We start from the raw sequence: 12,246 nt of genomic DNA on the forward strand, positions 1-12,246 counted from the left end.
CTTTTTTGTGTAGCAGAGGGAATGACTTGTGTGGGGATCAGAGCATTCATTGCACACAGGAAGTCTTGGCCAAGGTGTGAGAGCTCACCATCAACCCTTGCACTGAAATCCCCATGAATCAGCTATCATTGATGCTCCTGAGCTATTCCAGCAACATATGTGCAAATTCTTGTAGAAATATCTTTCCAACTTCTGTTGAACTCCAGGCAGTGATGCACTCAAATTAGTAAGTCAGTTCCATTGTGTAGACCCTAATCTTAAGAGATTTTGAAAGAAGATGGCCAGCCACTCCACCTCCTCTCTCATTCTGCCTTGGGTTGTGAATGAAAGAGTAATTTGTTGGAACTGCAGCTTCACAATTTCCCAGACCCAGATGATAGAGCTTATGAGTGTAATTTAACATAAGATCTATCGTAAGATCTGCAACTGCCAGCATCCTGGTCGTTAGCAGCATCCTCAGATCTTACGTGCAGCACATACGATCATATGATCCATCGCATGACCTGCGGGCCTGCACATCGGATCGTAATCATACCAAAACACCTCTCAATGTGCACAAAAGCACACACACAGGGCATCGTACGAGCCATAAAAATCATGCATTCGGCCCTGAAATCGTTCTAATGTATGGCCAGCTTTAGATAGGTGCCGCACTTTCGTCTAGCCAAGTCTCTGTCATACAGGCTAGATCTGAAGATTCAATAAGGTCAACAATTGTAGCAGTCTTGTTTCTTATAGATCGGGCATTACAACGGATGGACCTAATTTGGCAGACCAAAGTCCTGCAGTATTCAATGGCATATATTCAATGCCGTGGGCGAGCGGTGACTGCGAGCAGGACTTTTTGCTCGCAGTCACCGCTCACCCTGTCAGTATTCAACTGACCCCCCTCATTCGCAAATTCCCCCTCGCTCCGTTTTTTGAGCGAGGGGGAATTTGCGAATGTGCCTCCAAAAGCTGCGAGAGCCGAGGCTAATTACAGCGAGTTTGCTGCACTAGCCTCGGCTCTCGCAGTTTAGGGGAATCCTCGCCATTCTGTGACTGCGAGGATTCCCCCGGAACGTTGCATAGTGCGAGCGGCCGGCGCGGGGGTTAAACTGCAAGGAACACTGGTTTTCTGTGATCCTCGCAGTTTAACCCCCTCGCCGGCCGCTCGCACCGGCATTGAATACTGGCCTTTATGTTGAATGTATTTTCCTAGACAATTAAAGTGAAATGGGCAAAAAAAAAAAAGATAATCTTGCTGTTTGTTGATTCAAATATTGTGCTGAAAACCAGGTGAGAGTATCTGGGTCTTGAATTAATAGCTTCTGTGATCAAGCTAGCACAGGGTTGCTCTGATTTTTGTAGTCTCCTCTCAGCAGCACTTTGGGGGGGGCGAGGGGGGGGGGGCTTGAGTGTGACACCAGGATAGAAAATAACCCGATTTTCTGATCTCCCTGGAGACGTGATTATGACACTTTAGCCCCCACCCCCTCCTCATAGACCTGCGGATTGCGGTATTTAAATGCCGCGGTTAGGGGGGAGGATGCCGAGATCGAGGGCGGAGTGGGGGTCTCCCAAAATCCAGGAGGGTTGCCCACCTTTCCAGGGGGCCAGGATGGGAAACTCCCGGCCATTCCGGGAGGGTAGGTAGCATATCTGCATTTCAAATTCTGGTCTCATGATCCTCAAAGAGATTTTCAAGACATATAGACATACTCATTAATGCTCGAGCATGCGCAGGATGAAAACACACCAACCAACAGGTTCATAGGCAGCACTGCATTTAATGTCTGCTATCTGACGCCCAACTAATAGAATTAATGGGGAAATAAATCAAAGCTTCAAAAGAGTGGACAAGTGAAGACGTTATCCTTAGCAACAATGCAGCTCTACCTATCCTTTTATAGAATTTATTTGATAATCGATAGCTACTGTAGAAGTGAATTAGTTGCTATGGGCAACGTCTCTGCTGGTCTATGTTTTAGAAGCTTTGATCTCCCCCTTGTAGTCTCCATGAACTTCTTTCTAGGTCATATTTTAACTGGTCACTGGTATGGTATTAGTCATGTAAGTGAAATTTGGCAGATTTACCATAAATTGGCCCAAAATCACTACATGTGAGGGCCCAAAACATTTCCTGTTCAAATCTGCGCAGGATCGATTATATTTTAATTGTGCACACAGGGAAGCTCGATTTACGGTTCCAATCTGTCTGTTTCCTCGGACCATAGCTGTCCGCACTAATTAAGTTCTTTTGTAAAGAGGATATTACAGTTCAGCACCGAACAGATGGTCAGTTTGGCAAAGCACTAGTGTGAGCATATTGTGCACAGTTGCTAATGTACAGGATCTGCCCTTGCGGGGATGTTGGGCAGCTTTAGGCTAAAGTGTCTCATCATTTGCAGCAACAGTTGGCTCATGCTGACCATGAAAGCCCTGGTGCAATCAGCGTATACTGTGAGTGTGATTTGTTGCTACAATTACTGTTGTAAACTTGTAACAAAAATATCTGTGTGAACAAGGAGACTTATGTGAGATAGTTGTGCCCTCTCCTAATTGCAACCCACCAGCGGAGCAGTGAAAACTTAAATCCTCTCTACCCCCTCTGGCAGCAAAAAAACAACAAAGTGAAATTGCTTGGAGAATTAAGGGCCTAATGTATTTGTTTGACAGGGACAATAGGGAGAAGAGTCTTTTATTTGTTACTTTATTCAGCATTAGCTTTAATCTTCCTTAAAGTGTAGGTTCAGAGTACATATTAGGACACTTTTGGAAGGCCTGCATTACTTGCCTTTGTCACCACTGATCTTAACTAACAAAAATTGATTTAAATCCATTAATGAGCAGAGGTGAAGGTGAGATGTTGGTGATAGAAACACGTTTCACTGGTCATTACATATTTACACCCTACAAGTTGTAATTGCAGTGGAAGTTGGAAGTGGGGTACGAGGTCAGCTGTGTAATGAATGTAGGGGGTTGTTCTAGTTTGATCGATCCCCTGCACGTTCGCACAGAGGAGCGATGTTTAGAGACTGCACATGCGCATAAACATTTATGTGCTTGTGCCGCTGCATTGAGTGAGCGGCCACGTCAAATTGATTATTGCGGGTGGGGGGCATCGGGCCATAGCCGCAGCCCAAGGATCATGCGGGTGGCAGGCGGCCCTTAGATGACCCACAAAGCTGGGAATTTCACAGCTTTGCAGGTCAACCAGAATAGCCTCCATAATCTGTAATGAGCAGGGCCCTCTCCTCACTCGCTTTTATTTATATATATATATATATATATATATATATATATATATGCCACCCTAATAGTTGCTTCAGTGTCCTGTCCCCTGATGCAACTATGGTTACTTAACATGTACTTGTCCTAAATTGCCTTGTCCTGTAATTAGTTTTTTTATTGCTCATGTATGTATTGTTAGGCACTGCGGAACCCTTGTAGCACCATATAAACGCTAATAATAATAATTATGTTAAGTACATGTCATGTAAACTTATAATACTATACACATGCAGGATCTGGATCTGTTGTCCTGGCAGCTCTGCAGCATACCAGACGAATTGATGCATACCTCCCAACTGTCCTGATTTTTGTGGGAACATCCTGTTTTTTTTTGATGGTCCTGGGCTGGCAATGTCCCGCAGTGGGAGGGGGGGGCAGTTGATAGTTCCCCCCCACCTGGCGCTGCTCTTCTGAGCAGAGCAGCGAGGAATAGACTCATGCATGCGCACGGCATCTATTCTGGGAGTCAGAGTGGCTGGGGGCATGGCCAGCAGCTCACAGAGCGCTGGCTTTGCCCTCACAGTGGCAAAAATGCTGACCACCAAATTTTTGGTACGCGCCTCAGGGACGCACAGGAGCTTCTCGATGGCTAACATTAAGGTTGGGAAGCATGTTGATGCACTCTTTTTATTTAGATGACAGAAAACAAAGGCATGGAAAGACTATTATAAAATTTAAAGAAAGCAAATAGAAAGAAAGAAGCAGAAAGAAAGAAAACCGTGTGCTCACAATAATCTGCTCTATAATCTGATTTAATGCACATAGAGACTTCGTAAATTGAGCAATTATGGAATGACTGCACATGTGCACCGTACGCATTACGCATGCACACAGGGAGTTAGTTACTAAAAATGTGTATGGTTCATAAACACAATGGAGTCTGACTGACAGAAAGTCAGCGTTTAGGGCTGGTTCAATGGCGTTTTCTAGGTACGTTTGAAATGAGGCAGGGTGTGCCCAGGTGCTTTTGGCTTTTGAGGAGGGTCTGTAATTGTCAGCCCTGACCACCTCCACCCTGTCTCAGTTGCAGATTAGCAGCAGCCTCAGACCTACTCACATTTGCGTAGACGGCAAAGTTACTTTGATGGTTTGGGAATTGCAAATGGTTTTGAAAGTGGATACTGATTAGCGATGCATTCGCAATTCATTCACAAATTCTTCCTGTCTGGGTTGTGGCTTTTTCCTCACAGTCTACTCTAATTTATCTGATTAGTGATACATGCTGAATTAGGCCCATAGTCCAGATCAGATAGGAATACTGGGCCGGATTCAGACATGCACGTAGAGAAGCATATGTTCAATACCCTACAACTAATATGCTAATGCTGCAGGAGGCATCTGAAGAACCCATGCTCAAATTATGTGATTGGAGGCTCCGTGAGGAGAAGGCGGGGATTAATGATGCAATTGATAATCCCCGTCCTCTCTTTATGGACCTGCAATTCTCTGTAAAATCTCCTCATCCTGTCTGCTGCACTACTAAGTGGGCAAGATTTGGGAGATCTGCCCACTCTTCTGTGGTTGTGGGGGGATGGCCGAAAAACTGGTAGTCTCCTGGGACTTGCAGGAGAATAGGTAAGAATTATCGAAGCACCTTTTTTTCCAGCTAAAATATTCCAGTTTTTGGGCGATGACACATGGTAATGAGTACACCACATTAGGACGGACAGGACAGCCCACCATTGGATCAATTAGCAGTGGTAAATTACTGTTACTAATACAGGGTTCCACAACACATTTGTTGGCAAGCTGCTCAATCATTATAATGGTATTTAAGCTCTGCGCTCACCTTTTATATCTGAAAATATGACATATCTGCTGGTTGTGTGGAAAGTCTGTGAATTGTACAGTGTGTATGCCCACTTTATGAAGAAATGCGAGGGAATGATGTAATGCTAAAATTATTTTTATTTTAATGGTGTGCTAAGCAAGGGTAGGGGAGTGGGGAGTGTCCTCTATTGAGGATGGGTAAGTCCTGGTAAAGTATCGGAAAACCCCACAGGTAGGGTACCTCCACGTCGCTCACTTATGGGAATGTGGTGTGAGGAGGGGGTCCTATAGCTGTGTGATAACGAAAGTTAATGCCTGAATACAGTGAAAGGGACCTCTGCTGTGTGTAGGGAGAGCCCGAAGGGAGATGGCCGCGGTTTCAACAGATCCCCTTAGATACCATAAATTGTGATATGGACTTATGTCACTCCCTGTGTGCAGCCGGGTCAATAAGCGAAGTTAAGCAGTTTATGGTGGGTGAAGACAAATGCTGAGTGTACAATGCAAGCGGTGCTGTGAGGGGAGAGGTAGTCTGGGTAGGGGCAGGTAGTGGCGTCCCACTCCTTACCTCTGACCCTGTTGCGGTAGTTGGCGGTGTCCAGCTGTTGGAGAAGGTTCTGGTCAGGAGCGGGTTGTGCCGTGTGAGCGATGCGCTCCGACTGTCAGAAGATGTTAAGAGACCGCTTGCTGAGATGACGACCTGCGTCTACACTGACTGTGTGTCAGTGCTGCGGGGTGCCGGTCGGATTGATCTGGCGTGTCCGAGCACACCACAAGCTGGTCAGTGTGCTCAATTTGCTGGAGGGACGAGACTTAGAAGGGGTGTCTGGGTAATGTGGACCAATGCGTTTCGGCCGTATACCGGTCTTTTTCAAGGATGTGTTCACTGGTTGCTGATCGTGTTTTTGTTACATAATAATCAGATAATACAGAGATCTTGGTTGCATATATCTACAGATATAGGGCTAAGCCCCCAGGCATCTCTGTGTCACTGGGGGTCCCTAATACTGGGTATGGGTCTGGGGTGTGGGCCCCTATCATGCTGGCACAGGCTGACCACTCCAGGGCAGCACACAAATGAAAATTAGTAGGGGTTAATAAGAAGCACAAGTGCTATGTAAGGAAGTGAAGGTGTGATTAAAATAATACAAAATATATACAATGTGATAGGGAAAACATAAGTGAAAACATAACACAAAACTTATGTGCTTCTTATTAACAGTGTTGCCTACCCTCCCGGAATGACCGTGAGGCTCCTGAAAATCGGGTCTCCCTCCTGGCCCCCCGGAAGGGTAGGCAACCCTCCCGGATACCGTCGGAACCCCCCTGCAGCTCCCCCACAGCGTTAATTGCCTGCAATGTGCGACTTTTCAGGGGAGGGGCTAAAGATTCAAATCACATCATTTGGCCCTGCCCCCTCCTCAAAGACCCGGGGATTGCAGGATTTGCAGTACTGGGGGTCGGGCTTGATGATGTCTACATCAGGCCCTGTCCCCCGATGTGCTGCTGACAGTCTCCTCTCCGGGATTCACCATCTTATAGAATCACATTTAACAGCAATTGCATGAAGTAATAATTGTCTGTATGAGTTAATCAGTCTCTTGCATAAAAAAGATTGGTTCATCCAAGGGCTGGTGCAAGTTTTTTTTGGCACCCTTGGCAAAACTTCAGCTTACTGCTCCCACCACTACCCACACACCATTACCGACTTTCAAGAACCTCAGGTGAACATGTGGAGGTGGCATATTAGAAATTCACTACCTGCTATTTGCATCCTTCACTGTGCGATAGTCAGAGCGTCCCACAGATTCTGGTGCCCCTAGGCAGCTGCCCATAGCTACAAAATAATTTTTAGAATTTATCCAGAGAGCTGTCTGTAGCAATTCTTCCTTCTTCTCCAATTCTCACCAGATAATGATATGTGAAAAAAGAGAAGAATTCAATGTGTAGGATTACTTTATACTTTTTGAAAAGAAGATAGAAAGTACCTGAACGGAACGTACCACACTCACAATAGAAAGTGTGTGTTAAAAGCTCATAAAGGTGTCTTTGGTGGTGTTGATAGCCTTCACCAAAATGCACCGGGTGTGTGGAGAGTTTTTTGTCAAGGCCTTGACAAAGATTTGGAACTCGAAACGTGTTGGTGCTATCTGGACTTGCACTCTTTTGGACGACTTTTTGTTATTGCTGGACACTGTTTGGAGGGATTTATGTGGTGGACTCCCTAACATTTAAGACTTTTCCGGACGGTCTTCATTGTTATTATAGAGGGTCTATGACATCATCCACTTGCTTCTGACCTGTTGTCCCAGTATAACCTAAGTGTGATCCTTTTTAGAAATATTATCATTAAAGTTTTTTTATTCAAATACCCATCATTGATTGTTTGGATTTTCAAGACAAAGATACCCAGATGTGATTGAAACATCCCCGTGAATTGTGAGTTATCGTTACGCTTATTTAAAAGAAACCGTTACATGAGTGCACCCCTATTTTGTACGTTTGAAAAAAACTCTCCACACACCCGGTGCATTTTGGTGAAGGCTATCAACACCACCAAAGATACCTTTATGAGCTTTTAACACACACTCTCTATTATGAGTGTGGCACGTCCCGTTCCAGTACTTTCTATCTTCTTTTCAAAAAGTATAAAGTAATCCTACACATTGAATTCTTTTTTTTTCACATATCATTATCTGGTGAGAATTGGAGAAGAAGGAAGAATTGCTACAGACAGCGCTCTGGATATATCCTACAAATTATTTTGTATTATATTATCTCTACTTGTTTTTGGATTGAACAAGTTTTTTGGGTATTGTTGAGCTGCTCTTCTGTTCTTTTTGCGCCTTGTAATCCAGTGTTTTTTATTTAATTATAGCTGCCTAATGGTAGAGCCAGCCCTGGTTCATCCCCAGCTAAATGAATGTCCAGTGCAAGAACCAGTGTAGGCTGATTACTGCTAAAGCAAGGTAATAAGTTGCAGCACTGGACATGCTGAGTTGGACACTGCATAACAGGGATATTTACAGAAGAACCTCTTAAAAATGTAAACCTGTCTATACCAAAAGTGTCTAGAGTCATAATAGTCATGCTGACTAGCACTGGGGATGTGTCAAAAACAGATCAAATATAATTGTTGAGCCACAAGTCTGGGCAAAGCTCTGGCCTCCAGAAGCTGTGTGTGCATGTTGGGACTTGTGACCTTACATGCACCAGCACGCCCATGGCTGCCACAACATGTTTGAGCTTCAAGCATCAACATGACTCGGCATAGTTCTATAATAGTATATATTCAGTATATTAAAAAAAAATCCATCAAGGCCCAAATGTAACAGAGTGTGAGAATCAGAAGCAGAGAGGAATTCAATAAAGAATAAAATCAGGTGCTTGGCAAGGGCTGGATTTCTAAAAAAGCAGCTGCTTAATGTGGGGGTAGTCAGTCCCCACTAAAAGAAAAGAAAATATACAGTCACGCAAAAAGCATGTAGGCAGCCCTATTACATAAAAATAAAGTATCGCAAGTGTTTGGATAATGTAATAAATCTTTACGTATAAACACAATTGATATACATGAAATATAAATCACAGATAATAAAAATAAAAAAGATGTAAAGGAAATGAAATTAATAAAACCACTTTCACGTTCTCAGGAGATAAATTAGGGGATTTGATGAAAGCCCATGTGGAAATAAGTCATAAAGGCAGCGGTGTAGCTAGGTGCCATGGTGCCCGGAGCAAGGGCATATTTCGCCCCTCCCCCGGTAATAAATTGGGGGCGTGGCTAACATGTGTTGGCATGTTACATTTGAAAAGAAAAAACGTAAAAAATAAGACACTATATAAGACGCTGTAACGGAATCTGCTGCGCTATATAAGACGCTGTAACGGAATCTGCTGCGCTATATAAGACTCTGTAACGGAATCTGCTGCGCTATATAAGACACTAACGGAATCTGCTGCGCTATATAAGACGCTGTAATGGAATCTGCTGCGCTATATAAGACGCTGTAACGGAATCTGCTGCGCTATATAAGACGCTGTAAGGAATCTGCTGCGCTATATAAGACGCTGTAACGGAATCTGCTGCGCTATATAAGACGCTGTAACGGAATCTGCTGCGCTATATAAGACACTGTAATGGAATCTGCTGCGCTATATAAGACACTGTAACGGAATCTGCTGCGCTATATAAGATACTGTAACGGAATCTGCTGCACAGATGAGGAAAGTGGGAACTACCTTAAGGAAGGAAGCGAGAGGTGATAGGAGAATACATAGTGGGAGGGAGAGCAGGGGCTAACTCAGGGATCATGGGGTGGGTTTTGGGGGTGGTTTCCACATATGATACATTGAACACATACATAAATGCATATACTGTTCACACAAACACATACAAATAGAAGATAACACTTACAAATGTTTTGTGGCAGTGCTGTACTGTTCCTGTAGCTGGATTTAGTGTGCTGCAAGAGCTCAGAAGCTCGGAGGCGTTTAAAGGGACTCACGCAGGCACTCTCCTAGCTTACTGAGAGTCGGCATCTAGAGGAGGTTGTGCAAGCCCCCCGAAGAGGCTCGCATATACACAGTCAGCGGGCCCCGGGAGAATTGAAGTGTGTAGACTGCGGGTAGTAGGAGCCGAATGCGCTGTACTGCGATACGGCTCAGCAGTCAGCACACTGACTAGGCAGGGACAGCGGAGGGGAAAGGAGTTAGGTGGGTGTTGGGAAGGCTCAGGATGACGCCCGCCAGCGGAGGGAGGAGTCTGGAGGAGTCTGGCGTGCTGCTGCACTGCCGGGGAGCCGGTCCCAGGCAGCAGCGGCAGCAATTTACACAGGACAGAGGAGTTAGTCAGCCGCCCGGATGGTGCACTTGGCAGCAGGGACCGCCGGGCGAGCAGGGCAGGAGGCAGGCGCCGGAAAGGGCAGGCGCCGCGCACGCTGCCCGCTGCTACCGTTAGATCCTTGATTCCTTATGCAGGGATCATTTGCGGAGGGGGGGCGGGCCGGCGGCGCCATTTGACCAATCGCCGCCCGGAGCATAAGCTCTCGGTGGCTCCGCCCTCCCTACGCCTCTGCATAAAGGTAAGTGCACTTTACCAATTTGTATATGCCACCACTAGCTGGTGGGCTCTGGTCCCCAGGTAGTTGCAGTCCTCACTAATTTTACAGAGCTCACCTTAATCACAACTCCTTTAATTTGAAATTTACACACAATTATCACCCCCACACCATTAATTTCCTTGATATCACTTTAAATATTGTTAATGACGGGATCCAGACATGCAACTATCAAAAATCAGTCAATACGAATTCTTATTTGCATTTTAAAAGTGCCCACTATCCCCCATGGGTTAAAAATATTCCCAAGAGACAGTTGCTGCGTCTTAGACATGTACATGAATATTCTTGCAAGGGATTATGTCAAGTGGCTTACCTCCGTCTCCCTTTTACTTCCGGTGGGACGGCGGAAGTAATTCTGAATTGATTGTTGGAACGCATTTGCGTTCCAGCAGTTTTATCATAACATTCTTTACTATAATTTTGGGTATATATATTCCCTTATAGTTAATAACTGGCAAATTTGTCAACACCAGTATCAGATTTCATTTTAATTAATCAGACTTGTTATAATTTCGGACATCTATTATTAGTGCCGATCACGTGATTTACATCATGAAATAAATATATGAAATTGGTTTTATATCTATTAAAATGTATGAATTTTTTCATTTTTTGTTCTGTATATTATTAGATATTAATTATGTACATCTGTCTCCCCATTATGTTTTACTATTTACTACTTTGTATAAATATGCAAGTGTTTGAACCACAAATGTTGATTATTTACTCATTATGAAGGGTATTTATACCCAGACTAGGAACAATGTCAGACACCTTTGATAAAGCTGCAGTCGGCAGTGAAACGCGTTTGATGCCTTTCCTTCACTTTTAGGATCCAACCTTGGGATACAAAAGCTTTTGTGGACAACCCAGAAAATCTGCTCCATTTTTTGCTTCTCTCCCCCACTTCAACTGGTGGATCCCGCATCCTGGACTCCACCGGCGGCTTAATCACACCGGCCACCTGTGTGAGAGGACGCAAGTCCAATCTTGCGAGTAACTTGTCCCATCTACCTCCAGCGGCTGCAACTACCCGGGGACCAGAGCGCACCAGCTAGCGGTGGCATATACAAATTGGTAAAGTGCACTTACCATGACTTATTTCCACATGGGCTTTCCTCAAATCCCCTAATTTATCTCCTGATAAAGTGAAAGTGGTTTTATTCATTTCATTTCCATTACATCTTTTTTAATTTCATGTATATCAATTGTGTTTATGAGTAAAGATTTATTACATTATCCAAACACTTGCAATACTTTATTTTTATTTAATAAGCGCTGCCTTCATGTGAGAATCAAAAAGTGAGAGATTTTGGCAGAGTTTTCCCTTTTTTTTTTAAAGCGGCAATCATTTACATGGCAAAATCAGTGTAAATGATTGTTGCTTTCAAAAATGGAAAAAGTCTTTCAAAATCTCTCACTTTCTGATTCTCACATCCTATTACATTTGGCCCCAAATCTAGTCTTTAAAAACATTCTTATTTTAAAAAAAGTAAGCACACTATAAAGGCATTATTATTATTATTACTAGGGAGTACTAATTGCGGGAGGGGCGGATCGCGGGGGTCCGCGAATCGCAGGAGGGGTGGAGGGCGTGCGGGGTGCCGTGAATCACGGTGGGGGGGTGTGTGAATGGTGGGAGGGGGATTTGGTCGGGGGGCCGCGAATTGCGGGATGGGGGGTTGTGGGGGTCCGTGAATCAAGGAAGGGGGGGCGCGAATCACTGGAGGGGGGCGCGGGGGGGCCCGCGAATCGCGGGAGTGGCATGAATCACGGGGCATGCAAATCGCGGGAGGGCCCGTGAATCGCGGGAGGGGGGTTGGAGTCCTGCGTTACACGAAAGGGCTCGGCTAGCTCAGAGCCGTGAGGGGAGGTGTTTGCGCCGGGTGCCACTAACCCGCTGGGGGGAAAGAGGTGCGCTTAGCAGCCGCCGGCTTCTGCTCTTCTGCTCCGGGGGGAGAGGTGGGGATGGCAGCCGCTGCTAAGCAGCTGGGGGGGGAGGTTGCAGGGGCTACCGCTCACCTGCTTCGTGAAGAGACATACGCTGGAGGGTGAGAGGTGAGGTTGCCAGGCGCCGGCTGTC

The sequence above is a fragment of the Crinia signifera genome, chromosome 2, assembly GCF_055691185.1.
Source record: "Crinia signifera chromosome 2, ASM5569118v1, whole genome shotgun sequence".
NCBI lineage: Eukaryota > Metazoa > Chordata > Amphibia > Anura > Myobatrachidae > Crinia > Crinia signifera.